Genomic DNA, 13,828 nt, shown 5'->3' on the forward strand with positions numbered 1-13,828 from the left:
CACTGGATCTCCCCATCCACCCGAATTTCAAAGATGTGGGCCCCTTTCCTGGAGTGCATGCTTCTTACCAATGACACTTCTTGCTAATCTGGTCTGATTACTATGATCTCATGAATGTAATGTACCAATTAAATGTTCTGTGGAATGTTCAATGATCCAGGACCCTTTGAACTATATTATGGCAGAGACTAGAAGAGTTAACATGACCTATGGGCACCACTGTAAATGCATTTTGTTGTTCATCTCACATGAGTGCTTCTGATCTTTCTTTTGGATGGGGATGGAAAAGATGGCATTGGCCAGATCAAGGGCAGCATACAATGTCCAAGGGGCTATGCTGATCTGCTGAAGCAGAAATACCACATCTGGCAAATCAGCTCAGTTGAAACTACCACTTTTTGAGTTTGCATTAATTTATTGTCATTTGCTAGCATCCAAAGATGTAACCTTGAGTCAGCCAACTCCCTTTGGCTGAGGGAAACTCCTGGAGAGAGACTCAGCTGTGAATTATCAGCAGCCAATACTCCTAGCAGCTGGAAGAATGAGTGCATCTATCCAGAAGGTGGAATCTGAGCAACACACACAGCATACACGACAGACAGACTTTTTTGATGATTCTTATACACAATAAAGTTTGAGTAGTCTCTTCAGGGAAAACACTCTGTATTCTTCAGCTGTGAATTTAAAATCTGTTTTCTTTGTATCATTGGAAAATGTCCAGTTTTGATTTATATTTCTCCTTTCAGTTTATTTTAGCCACCAATTTCTGTCTTCGTGTTTTTTGAAAAGTTTTTAAATTGTTATTTTAGAACTATTTTCTTTGTTTCAAATTTCAGTCATCGTTTTGTTCAGGAAAATCATCCAGGAGTTAAAAGTGAGCACAATTGAAATAGAAAAATTGGTATTCCCTATATTCAAAATAGACATAATGATTCTCACCTTAACACCCACCCCCACACACACCCACATGCACACTCCATATACACTACACGCACCCCTCCCCACACACCATATATGCATACATATCTTACATACCACATATACACATCAAACATACACATACACACACCTAGATAGTAATGCTTCATGTGCTATCCCACCCTACTTACCTTTCATTGTGTTTTGCAAAACACGTATAATCTAGATAAAACAAAATGAGAGGTTTTAAAAGGTGCTGGAAGACCTTTTTCTGGTTGTGATATTATTATTAATAATATAGAAGCTAGCTATTATTATGTGTAATGTTGCAGATTTAGATCCTATCAGCTAGTTCTTGTGAAAGGGGCACCTTTGCATAGCATAGTGGTTACTAGAATGCACATTAGATCCAGATTTCTTGGGTTATGGGTGCTAGTTATACCTTTTGTTTTTCTTTTCCGCCAAAAATAGCTTTTTGTAGGCAAGTAAGAGAAAAAAAGGAAGAAAAAGAAAAAAAAGAGAAAAATAAAAAGACATTATTTTGAAATTAACTCTAATTTAAATATAAAAATATCAACTATAAATTTCTTCACCTTTCCCATGAAATCAAGATATAGAATAGTTCTTTCACTTTCAAGTTTTCCCATGTCCTTTTATAATCAAGTCCTCCCCACATACCGAAATTCTGGCAACCACTGATTTATTGTCTGTCCCTATAGTTTCGCCTCTTCCAGAATGTCATATAAAAGAAATAATAAAAGCATAGCCTTTTGAGCCTGGTTTCTTTCACTTAACACAATGCATTTAAGATTTATCCATTTTGTTGCATGTATTAGCAGTCCATTCTTTTTTACTGCTGTGTTGTATTCTACTGTATGGATATGCCACAATTTATTTATTCATCAGTTGAAGGACTTTTTCCAGTTTTTGGTGATTATGGATAAAGGTGCTATCAGCATTTGTGCATGGGATTTTGTGTGAGCATAAGTTTTTATTTACTTAAGTAAATACCTAGGGATGGAACTGCTAGGTCATATTGTAAGTGTAGATTTAACTTTATAAAAATATGCCCAACTATTTTCCAAGGTGGCTGTACCATTTTGCACCCTTCCTTTGGCCCCAGCAATGCTATCCTTTGTGTCCTGTGTCCTTGCCATCACTTGGTAGTGTCTCTATTTCAATTTTTTCAACTCTAATAGGTGGGTAGTGGCATCTCACTGTGGTTTTAATTTGAATTTTTCCTACAGCTAGTGATGTTTTAATGCACAGTTAGAGAATCTGACTTTGAATCTCTGTTCTGCCACTTTCTAGTTGAGTCACCTTCAATAGGTTATCCAAACTCTCAAAGCTTCCATTTTCTCAGATAGACGAAAATATACTTCATTTCACAGCAGTGATATGCAGTTAAATGTGAAAATTATGTAAAGGACTATATAATGTCCGGTATATAATAAATATTCAATAAATGTGTGTGTTCATTAGTTTTCTCAACTAATTCTGTTCTCAAAATTCCATCTTTTAAAAACAACACTGTCAGACACTGTAAAATACACATGGACCCAGGTAGACCCAAGCAGCCATTTGGTCATGTCCTAATAAGTGTTTCAGGCCCTACTTAGATAGGTACATGTTGCCCAATAGACTCTCAAAGTTTCAAGCCTAAGAAAAGGCACTTGCAGCCAATATGAGTGAGTTTGTGTTTTACCTGAAGCATTATGTGTTCTCTGTTCTTGTCTTTCTAGATAATGAAAGATGCATTAATGGTACCAATTACAAAGTGTGAATTTGATTTATAGCACTTTGTTACTTTCTCTGTTAGTCGCCAAGCAATAGGAAAATCCACACACAGCAATCTAAAGACAATTTAGACTGAAATCGTTCTTTGCAATTTAGGCATTTAATTAGGGTTTTAAAGCTTAATTAAAAAGTTAAATCATTTGTCTTTATTTCTGAAACAATGTTATTGTAGATGGTTCAATTATGTAAAATAAAACGTAATAAGATATGTATTTCCTTGTCTGAAGTTTTAGCATCATTCACACATAACAGCACAGCCCCATAAAATGTATTTGAGAAGACAGAACAAAATTGAAATATGGAGCCATTAAGTAGGTATTGAAAGTAACTTCTGGTTTGTAGAGTTGTTTTTCTCTCCCTTGTTTCATGGTCCTTGCAACATATGAATTTTTCCTTCAAAAATGTAAATGATGAGAAAAAAAGATTTTAAGTGTTTAGCTACAATTCCATCCAAAATGCATACAAAATGATAGAATGAAACTTCTCATCAATCTTCAGTTATTTAGCACTGGGAAAGAAACTGCTTGTTTCTGAGTAACCAGAAACATTCTTCAGATACATAAATGTACGTTCTAATTTTTAAGGAACTCTAACTAAGCCTCCCACTAACCTAGGCCCTGGACCTTTCTATTTCTGCAGATTCTTGGTTCATCCCTCCCTTTTCACATGTTCTAAGGATTTAGTCTGTTTTTTTTCTCAAAGCAACCTTGATTTCGTGGGTATCTTTTGCCTCACTGTCCTCCAAGTCAACCTGGAAAGGAGCCTTAGAATTGTTGCTAATTCCTTTCTTTCCTTTGTACTAAGTGGCAAGATTTTGGAATCAGTTTTAGATTCAAATGCCTGTTCTAATCGTCCTACTGATCCTTATAGTAAGTGCTTTATTATCATCAAGTTGGAAGGATGAATCCAATATCAGTGGTCTCAAATGCCTAAAGACTAAAAACTTTAGCTTCAAGTAGAATTAATTTTATGGTCACCAAAGTACAAATTTTCTTACCACTCTGAGCTCTTTGAGGATACAATCTTATTTACTTTGTATATCTTTATCTCTAGTGCCCTGCACTCTGCCTAATAAATGTTTGCTCTTGAATGAAAGTAGTAGGTATTTCTTGGGAATTTTTTAAAAAAAGGGGTGACATGATCAGATGTATACTTGGAAAGTTAATCTGTTGGATTAGTTTGGATTAATTTAGGTTGGAGTGAGGTGGCAAGTGACTGAAGTTGGAGGTTAGAAGACCCAGAGTAAGAGTGGAGAAATGGGCATAAATGATCTTATTAGAGGTGTTTGACTTTGAATGGCTGAAGAAAATGTAATGTTGTTGTCTTTGTTGCGTTGTTGGTGGTAGCAGAACTTTTATTAGATAGAGGAGACTTATATGTTTGAAACCAGTGGGGAAATGGCTTAAATATATATAAGAGTGAGACTGAAGGTAGAAAAGAGAGTGGGGGAAAAGTATGAAGTGAGTTCTGAAGGAGTCTTGAAAATGAATAGGCATGTCTTCTGTGAAAAGGAGAAAGTATAAGTTAGGTTAGAAAAAATGTTGAGGGCTGTGTGTGTGTGTGTGTGTGTGTGTGTGTGTAGAGACTGGGGGAGGAGGAACTGTTGGAAGTTGAGGTAATTGGTGTCAAATGGCCTAGATCAGTGGCTGCACATTAGAATCACTTGGGGAGTTTTAAAAAAATACTGATATGTAGATTCCATGTTAGGCCAATTAAAGTACAGCCTCTCAGGGGTGGAACCCAGACCCCAGTATTTTTAAACACTCCCAAGGTGAGTCGAATATGCAGCCACAGTTGAAAGCTGCTGGCCTATATTTTCTTAGTAACATGGCAAGAATGCTTCCTGCTGTGAGCAAGGGAAGTAGTGTAAGAATAAGACACAGAAGAGGGATTATTTAAGTGACTGGGAAAACTTAAAGGGAAGTCAATAAACTATACTGAAAATATTTTGAGGAGTCAGAAGATCCAAATTTCATCAAGTGGTTTGAAGCATAGAAGATCCAACCAGTGTGGCATTGTAATGGTCTGTTGAAATGCTTCACATCTAAGAAGGAGGGAAAATGAATATTAGGGTCATTCTGGTTAGGGATTGTCATTGCTAATAACTCCCAAATCATATTTGACATCAGAATAACATGAGAACTTTAGAAAAATCCAAATTCCAGGACCTTACCCCCAGTGAGCTTCTTTCAGTGGATCAGGAGATCTGGATTGGAACTGGCAATCTGCAATTTTAAGCAACACCCTGGTAACTGGGGCATCCAGGGCAATTGAAGTTTGGGAACAACTGAAATAGAGGGTAGAGAGAATGTCAAGGAAGAGTAGGGGGGAAACTGTGATTATAGTGCATGTATGGCTGAAATAACAGACCCTGAGACTGACCTGGGTAAGGAGGCAAGTAGATTCAGAAAAGCATGGAAGAATAACAAGCTGAGGAGGAGGTAAAGAGGTAAATCATAATAGGATGCTGCAATGGATTGAGAGCTTGTGTACCCACAAAAGTGATATATTGAAATCCTAACCCCAGGGTGATGGTATTAGGAGGTGGAGCTTTTGGGCAGCAATCAGGTCATGAGGATGGAGCCCTCATGAATGAGGTTAGTACCCTTACATAAAAAAGGATTCCAAGAGCTCCCTTGTTCTCTTCCCATCATCTAAGGATATAATGAGAAGTCAGCAGTCTGCAACCTGGGAGAGGGCTTTCATTAGAACCTGACCATACTGGTATACTCTGATCTCAAACTTCCAGCCTTCAGAACTGTAAGACATAAATTTCTGTTTTTTATAAACCACTCAGTATTTTGTTATAGCAGCCCAAACTGACTAAGACAGGCACAGAAGAGGATTGCTGGCAGAAGGTGAAGGGAGGATTTAGAGACAATGAGGTATTCTCACAAAAACAGTGTCTAGAGACTGTGGTCAGAGAGGAAAATTCCAAGTATTTGATCTTGGATTTTATCTTATATCTCCTTGTTTCAAACCTGTCCTTCTTACCTGAGATAGAAAAAGGAGCCCAAGAAAACTGAGGAGGGTACTGTATTAGTTTTCCAGAGCTATTGTAGAAATACCATAGATTGGTTGACATCTATGTCAACAGACATTTATTTCTCATAGTTCCAGAGGCTGGGAAGCCCAAGATCAAGGTGCCACATGGGTAGGTTTGTAGTGAGAGCTCTCCTCCTGGCTTGTAGATGGCCACCTTTTCACTCTGTTCTTACATTGTTGGGGCAGGGGCGGAGGAAGAAGAGAGAGAGTACTCTCTGTATCTCTTCTTATAAGGACACTAATCCTATCACATTAGGGATCATCCCTTATGGCCTCATTTAACCTTAATTACTTCCTTAGAGGTCCCATCTGCATATATAGCCACATTGGGAATTAGGGCTTCAACATATGAATTTTGGGAGGACACAAACATTTAGTCTATAACATAAGGGGGCACAGTTCAGCCTATAAGAGGCATATAGTGATGAAGCTCTCTGCTGAAAGAAAAGAAAAACACAAATATGCTTTTTCTTTGGCTGATTGGAAATCAAGGCAAATTTTCCAATAGTCTCATAGCTCAAGCCTAGGTTAGAGATGGTGAGCATATGTGAAACAGGCTCCCGCAGCAGTCCTACCATGATTGCTAGCTCTTGACCTGGTCCTGTATCAGGGACTGCTGTCGGTGTGCACTGCCTCCTATCTGCATTAGGAATGATGGACCTGGCTCGATAGCACAAACCAATTTCCTTTTGGAACCTGCATGGGAAAACAAGTTTGGGTTGCTAGCATCATAATGTTTAGTACCCAAATGAGAACTTTTATAGAGAAATTATAACTTATGTTGTTTATTGATTGGATATTCTTATCAAAACTGTCAAGAAGTGTAGGGAAGGAAAAGAGATTTTAGGGATCTGAGCTATCAATGGTATTTTAGTGACTTGAGTTTGATATTAATTATTCTCCTGCTTGTTTCCTGAATACTGGAGGAGAAAAATATTCTCATTATCACCTCTCAGAGTTTATTCCAGAAGCTTCCTGGAACCACAGCTGTGTAGAAATTTGATGTAGGCCCAGAAGTGCCATAGTTTTATCTTAAAAGCTTCCTTAAAAAAACAAAGCAAAACAAAACGCAAAACTCTATTGAGGTATAATCTGCATGCCATAAAACTCACTCATTTTAAGTGTACAATTTAATGATTTTTAGTAATTTTACTGAGTTGTTCAGCCATCATCATGATGCAGTTTTAGAACATTTCCGTCACTCCAACAAGATCCATCCTCCCTTTAACAGTTAATCCCCCCCCCCAAAAAAAAAAAAATAACAGTTAATCCCCATTCTCACCCCAGCCCTAGGCAACCACCTATATGCATTCTGTCCTATAGATTTACCTAAAGCCTTGTGCTAGTGTTCTTTCTGAGCTCAATGACTGAAGGCTAATTTACCATAGAATTGTCTCATGGCTTGCAAAGCTCTCTCTTAAGGTCAGCATGTGTCTTCTATTTCAAGCCACTGTAAAGGACATATCTAGTACAGATGTCCCATCTATTTTGAGTCTAAACTGTGTTTTTCCACTGTGATTCTGATAAATTTGATGAAAGCAGGCCTGCCAGGCATCTTCTGCAAGAAATTAAAACTCATCCTAGGAAAAAGAGATTCTGTGACATCACAAAATCTGCCTCTCACATTTGTCTCCTGACTCCGTTTCCCTATGTACCAATCTAAAACTGGATTATCTTGATTACTTGAATAACATAAGAGGGTATTAACATATAAAATTTGAACATTCCATTCCATCTAATGCTCCCTGTCCCCTTTGTTATGTGCTATGCAATTAAAAAAAATTTCTACTTACTGGATATACACCAACACAATAAAAAATTACAGGATGGCTTTTTCTTCAAATCTCCTAAGTTAGGTTTCTAGGGTAATTCTTGTAATGGTTTTTAAAGTGAATTTAGTTATCAGGTTAATTTAATAATATTGGGAAAAAGTCTAATAGTCAACTTTGTTCTGATATATTCTTTCTTTTGCTAAAGGTTAAGTTATGCATTTACTTAACCTAGCAGCTTGTCCATTGTTTTATAGATAATTATTACTTTAGAGATCCTTGATTCAGTCAAGACTGTCAGATAATGTAAAGAAAGTGTGGAGAGTCTACTTGTTAGAAGTGAATTATCATTTCTTATTTCTAAGGACTGACAACCTTTTATTATTTCTAACATCTACCATGGGACAAATGGGTAGTTTAAGAAAATTGATTTTATTACTCTGGAAATGGAAGCCTATTATTTTCATTTCAGTAATTTCACCAAATGATCATCACATTTAAATGTTTTTTTTTTTTTTTTTCCCCTAAGTGAGTTCTTTCCATCTATCCTTTATGTTCTTCAGTAGTTTATTGCAAGTATGCTATGGGAGAAGGCAGAGATAATGAATGCTGTGGTTCAAAAGGACATGAACTTTTCTAAACTGTACAATTGAAACATGAAATAGTAAACATAAATCATACAATTAATTGTATGCTGTCAAAATGAGACTGTAATGTTATTTAAAATATTCCTTTATCTATGTTCAAAGCATTTCTAAGAGCCTGGGACCACACACCGTTTATAATCTTTTCTCTTTCTTACCCTACTTTTCACACAGGTTAATTTTATTCATGTACTTTTTCCACATTGTTTATTAGAATGTTTCTGATTATACCAACCACATCAGCATTCATAGCTCATAAAGCCAAGACAAGTACAATACTTAAACATGAACAACAACAAAATCATGTGAAGATGAATGCAGAGACTGGGGTACTCTATATACAAGCGAAGGAACACCAAAGATTGCCAGCAAACCACCAGAAGGCAGGAGAGGGTCATGGATCAGATTCTTCCTCACAGCCCTCAGAAGGAACCAATCCTGCAGACACCTTGATCTCAGACTTTAGCCTCCAGAACTGTGAGACACTATATTTCTGTTAAGCCATCCAGTTGTGGTGCTTTGTTATGACAGCCCTAGAAAATTAATACACCAGGCTTTTATTAACCTGCTTGTGCCTCAGTTTCCTCATACATAAAGTGATAGTGATAATAATATTTACCTTCTAAGTTTTTATGAACATCAAATGAACTAATGAATATAAATAAAGTGCTTAGAAGTGTGCCTGCCACATAGAGGCAAAGGACAAACATTACTAGCTGATTGAATCAACAACCATTCCCATTTCCTTCTTTGCTAAATACTAAATAACATCCTATTTGTAAGATGGGTTTTCTGCTTATTTGAAGATCAGTAATTTCCTACTGATATAAGGGGAACAGAAAACAGATTTTTTTGGCTTAGCATGATGGAAGTCATAGGTTATAAGAAAGAAGATAAACCAAAATGCCTAGTTTCAGAAAGTTAAAGATCCCCCGCTCAACCCAGGAGATTAGTTTTTGTTGTTGTTGTTTTTGTTTTTTGTTTTTGTTTTTTTTTGAGAGGGAGAGAGATAGCGAGAGCACACAGAGTAGGAGCAGAAGGAAAGAAAGAGGGAGAATCTCTTTTTAAAAAATTTTATTGTTATGTTAATCACCATACATTACATCATTAGTTTTTGATGTAGTCTTCCATGATTCATTGTTTGTGCATAACACCCAGTGCTCCATGAAGAACGTGCCCTCTTTAATACCCATCACCAGGCTAACCCATCCTCCCGCCCCCCTCCCCTCTAGAACCCTCAGTTTGTTTTTCAGAGTCCATTGTCTCTCATGGTTCGTCTCCCCCTCTGATTCCCCCCCTTCATTCTTCCCCTCCTCTATCTTCTTCTTTTGTTTTTTTTCTTAACATATATTGCATTATTTGTTTCAGAGGTACAGATCTGTGATTCAAGTCTTGCACAATTCACAGCGCTCACCATAGCTCATACGAGAGAGGGAGAATCTTAAGCGGGCTCCATGCCCAGTGCTGTGTGGAGTTGATGCAGGGCTCCACACAAGGCTCGATGCAGGGCTTGATCTCATGACCCTGAGATCATGACCTAAATGTAAATCAAGAGTCCAATGCCTAACCAGCTGAGCCACCCAGGCACCCCAAGAGATTACAGTTTTAAAAGAAGGAATAATGATTCAAAGTGTGTAAGAGGCCAAATGTCAATACTTTTAGAAAAAGGGAGCAGAGTTTTTAGACACACGAGTGTGAACCAAAGCATGGAATATTTTAGATAGCCAAATTCCTTCATCCTCTATGATCATCTTCATAAAGCTGTTTTAAATGGAAATGTTACATTACTGTGCTTTAACTATTTCTGAGTTAGTATACCAGTTTATCTTAACTCAAAGTTGAGTAGGCCTTGAGTAATGAAATACTATTTGGGTTCACTTTGTCCAGAAGGAGATTAACAGTCAAGATTATGGGAGGAATAAGTCTCAAAATGATGTTGCAGTTGGTAGGAGTGAGGGATATATTAGGCAACCTGGGGGAGAACTTGGTAGCTGAGGATTGGAGGTAGAGTGAAGGCATAAGGATTGGAAGAAAAGAAAAAGAGAAAAAGCCTTATATAATACAGCATATTCTTCTTATGAGTTCTGTTATTTAGGATACCTTAATTTTTTTGAGCCTGAGCGTATTAGTTTCCAAGAGCTGCCATAACAAAATACCACAAACTAGGTGGCTTAAAACAAGGGAAATTATTCTTTCACTATTCTGGAGGCCAGAGTCTGCCCACGATGTGGATAGGACTGTGCTCTCTGTGAAGGCTCTAAGGAGGATCTGTCCTTATCTTTACATAGCTTCTTGTGGTTGCCAGCAATCTTTGGCATTCCTTGGCTTGTAGACATCACTCTAATCATTGCCTCTGTCATCACATGACAGACTCCTTTTCTGTGTGTCTGAATCCAAATTTCTTCCTTCTTATAAGAACACCAATCATTGTTTAGAGCCCACCCTAATCCAGTGTGACCTCATCCTAACTTGATTACATCTGCAAAGAACTTATTTCCAAATAAATTCACATTCACAGATTTTGGGTACATATGTATTTCGGGGGATACCACTTAACCCATACAGTTAGTTTGTTCACCATAAAAATAAAGCATTATAATATACACTCATGCTTCAGTTCCTTCATCTTTAAAATGGAGAAGATAAGAGTTTCCCTGAAGGTCATTGTGAGAAGATGTTTGTTGTTCTTTAGCTTCCCATTTTATCTTCTTTGCAATACCCTGATTTCCTCTGGAGGAATTATTGCTTCCTCAGTGAACTGAGTTTAGTGGCTTGGTAATCATGGGCCCACTCTTCCTTTGCTGATGGGCATATTTGTGATGCAATGAATATCAATTGGATGGGTCCTTTGGAAGTCTAATCTTGACCGCAAGAATAAAAAGACTAAAATGGATGGAATCTGTATGATGGTTAAGAGCACAGATTTTAGAGACAACTCATCTATATTTGAATCTCGACTCTATCACTTACCAACTGTGTCGCTTTAGGATATATTTAGCCTGCCTATGCCTCTGTTTCCTCATGTATATAATGAGAATGATAATAGTACCTATTTCATCCAGTGCCAGCTACTGTGCTTGGCGTTATGTATGCATCAGTGAATAAAACACACATTGTTTCTGCCTTTGTGGAGCTTTTAAACTTTGAGAGAGATAGACACCAAACACAGAAAAATGAATATTTATTACAAATTGTGTTATGTGAATATGTGTTATGTAAAATAATGGCAATTTAGTACATAGTTAGCAACATGTCAGTATGAGTATTTACTCATTTATTTTGGTAGCAGTGTTCTGACCACAAATTATTGCTGTAGTTTCTGATTCCTAGTTCTCTAGAGATATCTTTGCTTCTGTTCATTTCTGAGCTTGGTTTTTTGCCCATTGATGCTGAGAACTTCAGTATACTTCCCCTAAACTTCCTATTGCTTAATTTAGTCAGAGCCGGTTTCCATTGCTGGCAACCTGAGAACTCTAACCGATACAGTATTTCTTCATTGGATTGCTGTAAGGATTAGTAAGACTATCTATATTAAGCATGTACATTTTCAATTCACATTAATTCTGGGAGGGGTGACCTGGGTATATTGAAAGCAGAAAGGATAGAGTCAGATGAGAGTGAGCTGATAAATAGAAGTAAACAGAAAAACATTAGCAAATGAATTTAGTGTAGTGGAGACCCAGAGGACTGGAATGGTGATATAGGAGGACTAGCTTTCATATAGAGGGCCAAAAGTCTCAGAGTGGTTGACAGGTCAATCGGAGAAACTCACAGATTTGAGGACTTGAACGGAATACATTAAAGGTATTGTTTTACTGTGGACAGTATTGCCCCAAAAGATTTAACCTAATATACGCAGTCATGTTCAGAAGCAGACCCTTCATTTTTTTGTATTACCTGAGGAAGCATTCTATAAAAACAACTTTTAAAGAAAATTGTCTTTGTTCTTGGAATAAAGGACTACACAAGGAAAACTAATAAAGAATGGCAGCGCCATTTGTTTGACATCAATCCATGTAGACTTATTATTCCAAGGTGTAAAGGTATATATACATTTTAAAGCCAGGAGGAAAGGTAATATTGTGCTGATAGATGCAATATCATAAATATGCTCATGCATATTCATATGTTGCCAATTATTCTTTTGAAGCTGTGTAAATTATGCATTTAAAAATGAAGAACTGAAAACAGGATACACAAGGAAAACTTTAAAGCATTCTGAGATAAAAATTGAATGAAAGAGGATTACTGCAAAAGCTCTTTTTCCATCATTTCTTCTATTCCATTTCTAATCACCAAATCCTACTCAGTCCCTTTAACTACCCCCATATCGCAATTATCCTGTCGACATCAGGAAAACAGGAGTACTCCAGCCCTTATTTGTTCCCAGTGCCAAGCTCAGACATGGCTCTTGAAGATAAACTCCTATCCTGAATTAAAGGGTTGACACCATATTCAACTGTAACACTTTCTACCGTGCCATCAGCTAATCAACATTCATTCATTTATTCCACAAGTCTTTATGAAGTCTGTATTATTTTTGCCTGGTATTGTCCTTGATACTGAGTAAGCATGGTAAGTAAATACAGTTATTGTACATACAGAGCTTTCAAGCTTATCAGGAAGACAGACAGTAAAAAGAGAAAAAAAGAAATATATATATATTTTTTGTTTTTTTCTTTTTTAAAAATTTTATTATGTTATGTTAATCACCATACATTACATCATTAGTTTTTGATGTAGTGTTCCATGATTCATTGTTTGCATAAAGGAATATATGTTAAGTTGTGCTGTGTGCCATGAAGAAAATGAAAAGGAGGTGAGTAGGGATGTGGAGCAAGGAATGGGGTGGTGCTGGAGAGGATGGGCATATTTAGTCGAGGTCTACTTGGAGGTAAAGCCTTCTTTGTAAAGTGAAGAATGCAGTGAGTGAGACCTCGTCTCAGGCCTCAGGAAGATCATTCCTAGATATCGAAAAGGCAATTAAGTTGTCTGTGGCTGGGATGCTGAGGTCTGTGTGTGTGCCACCAGCTACTGGAGTTGGAGCATTTCTTGGGTTGGTGGCTCCTGCACATTTTTTTTAACAGTTTTCCAGTCCTCTGTTTTAATGAAGGGACAACTTGAGGCTAGTGGAATCAGTAGAGGTTTGGGACTTAGTTTCTTGGTCCTCCAATGGCTATGTTTCTTAGGGGAGACATCCTGACTGGAAACCCTGTGGCAATGGTCCTAGTCCTCTGAGGGTTTTGGTGCCTCCCTCATCTGTCCTTTCTAGTGTCATTTGCCTACTGACGCCTTGTCTGTCCTGGGCTCCAGAGATAACAAACTTCCGGCCTTCCTGTGGGCTTTCCTTATGTGTTCTAGGTAACCCTTCTTATCCCCTGAAGTCTTAGCCTCTTCCCCATGCCAGTGTTCTGTTGGCCTTATTTCTCCTCATTAAAAAATAAAATAAAATAAAAAGTTTAAAAAGGTAATTATCATTAGACAGAAAGTGCTAAGTTAGTTATTAATAAAAATTAGGGCAGAGGACACAGAAAGCACTTCCAGAAACTGAGAGACAAGGGTATAATGAATAATTCTGGTATCTGGAGGTAAGCATCAGGAAACATTCTCCCCAATATACCCCCACCTTCTGCATCCTGCCCTGAAGGATCCTAA

This window comes from Phoca vitulina, unplaced genomic scaffold (genome assembly GCF_004348235.1).
Source record: "Phoca vitulina isolate PV1807 unplaced genomic scaffold, GSC_HSeal_1.0 scaffold34, whole genome shotgun sequence".
In the NCBI taxonomy this organism is placed as follows: domain Eukaryota; kingdom Metazoa; phylum Chordata; class Mammalia; order Carnivora; family Phocidae; genus Phoca; species Phoca vitulina.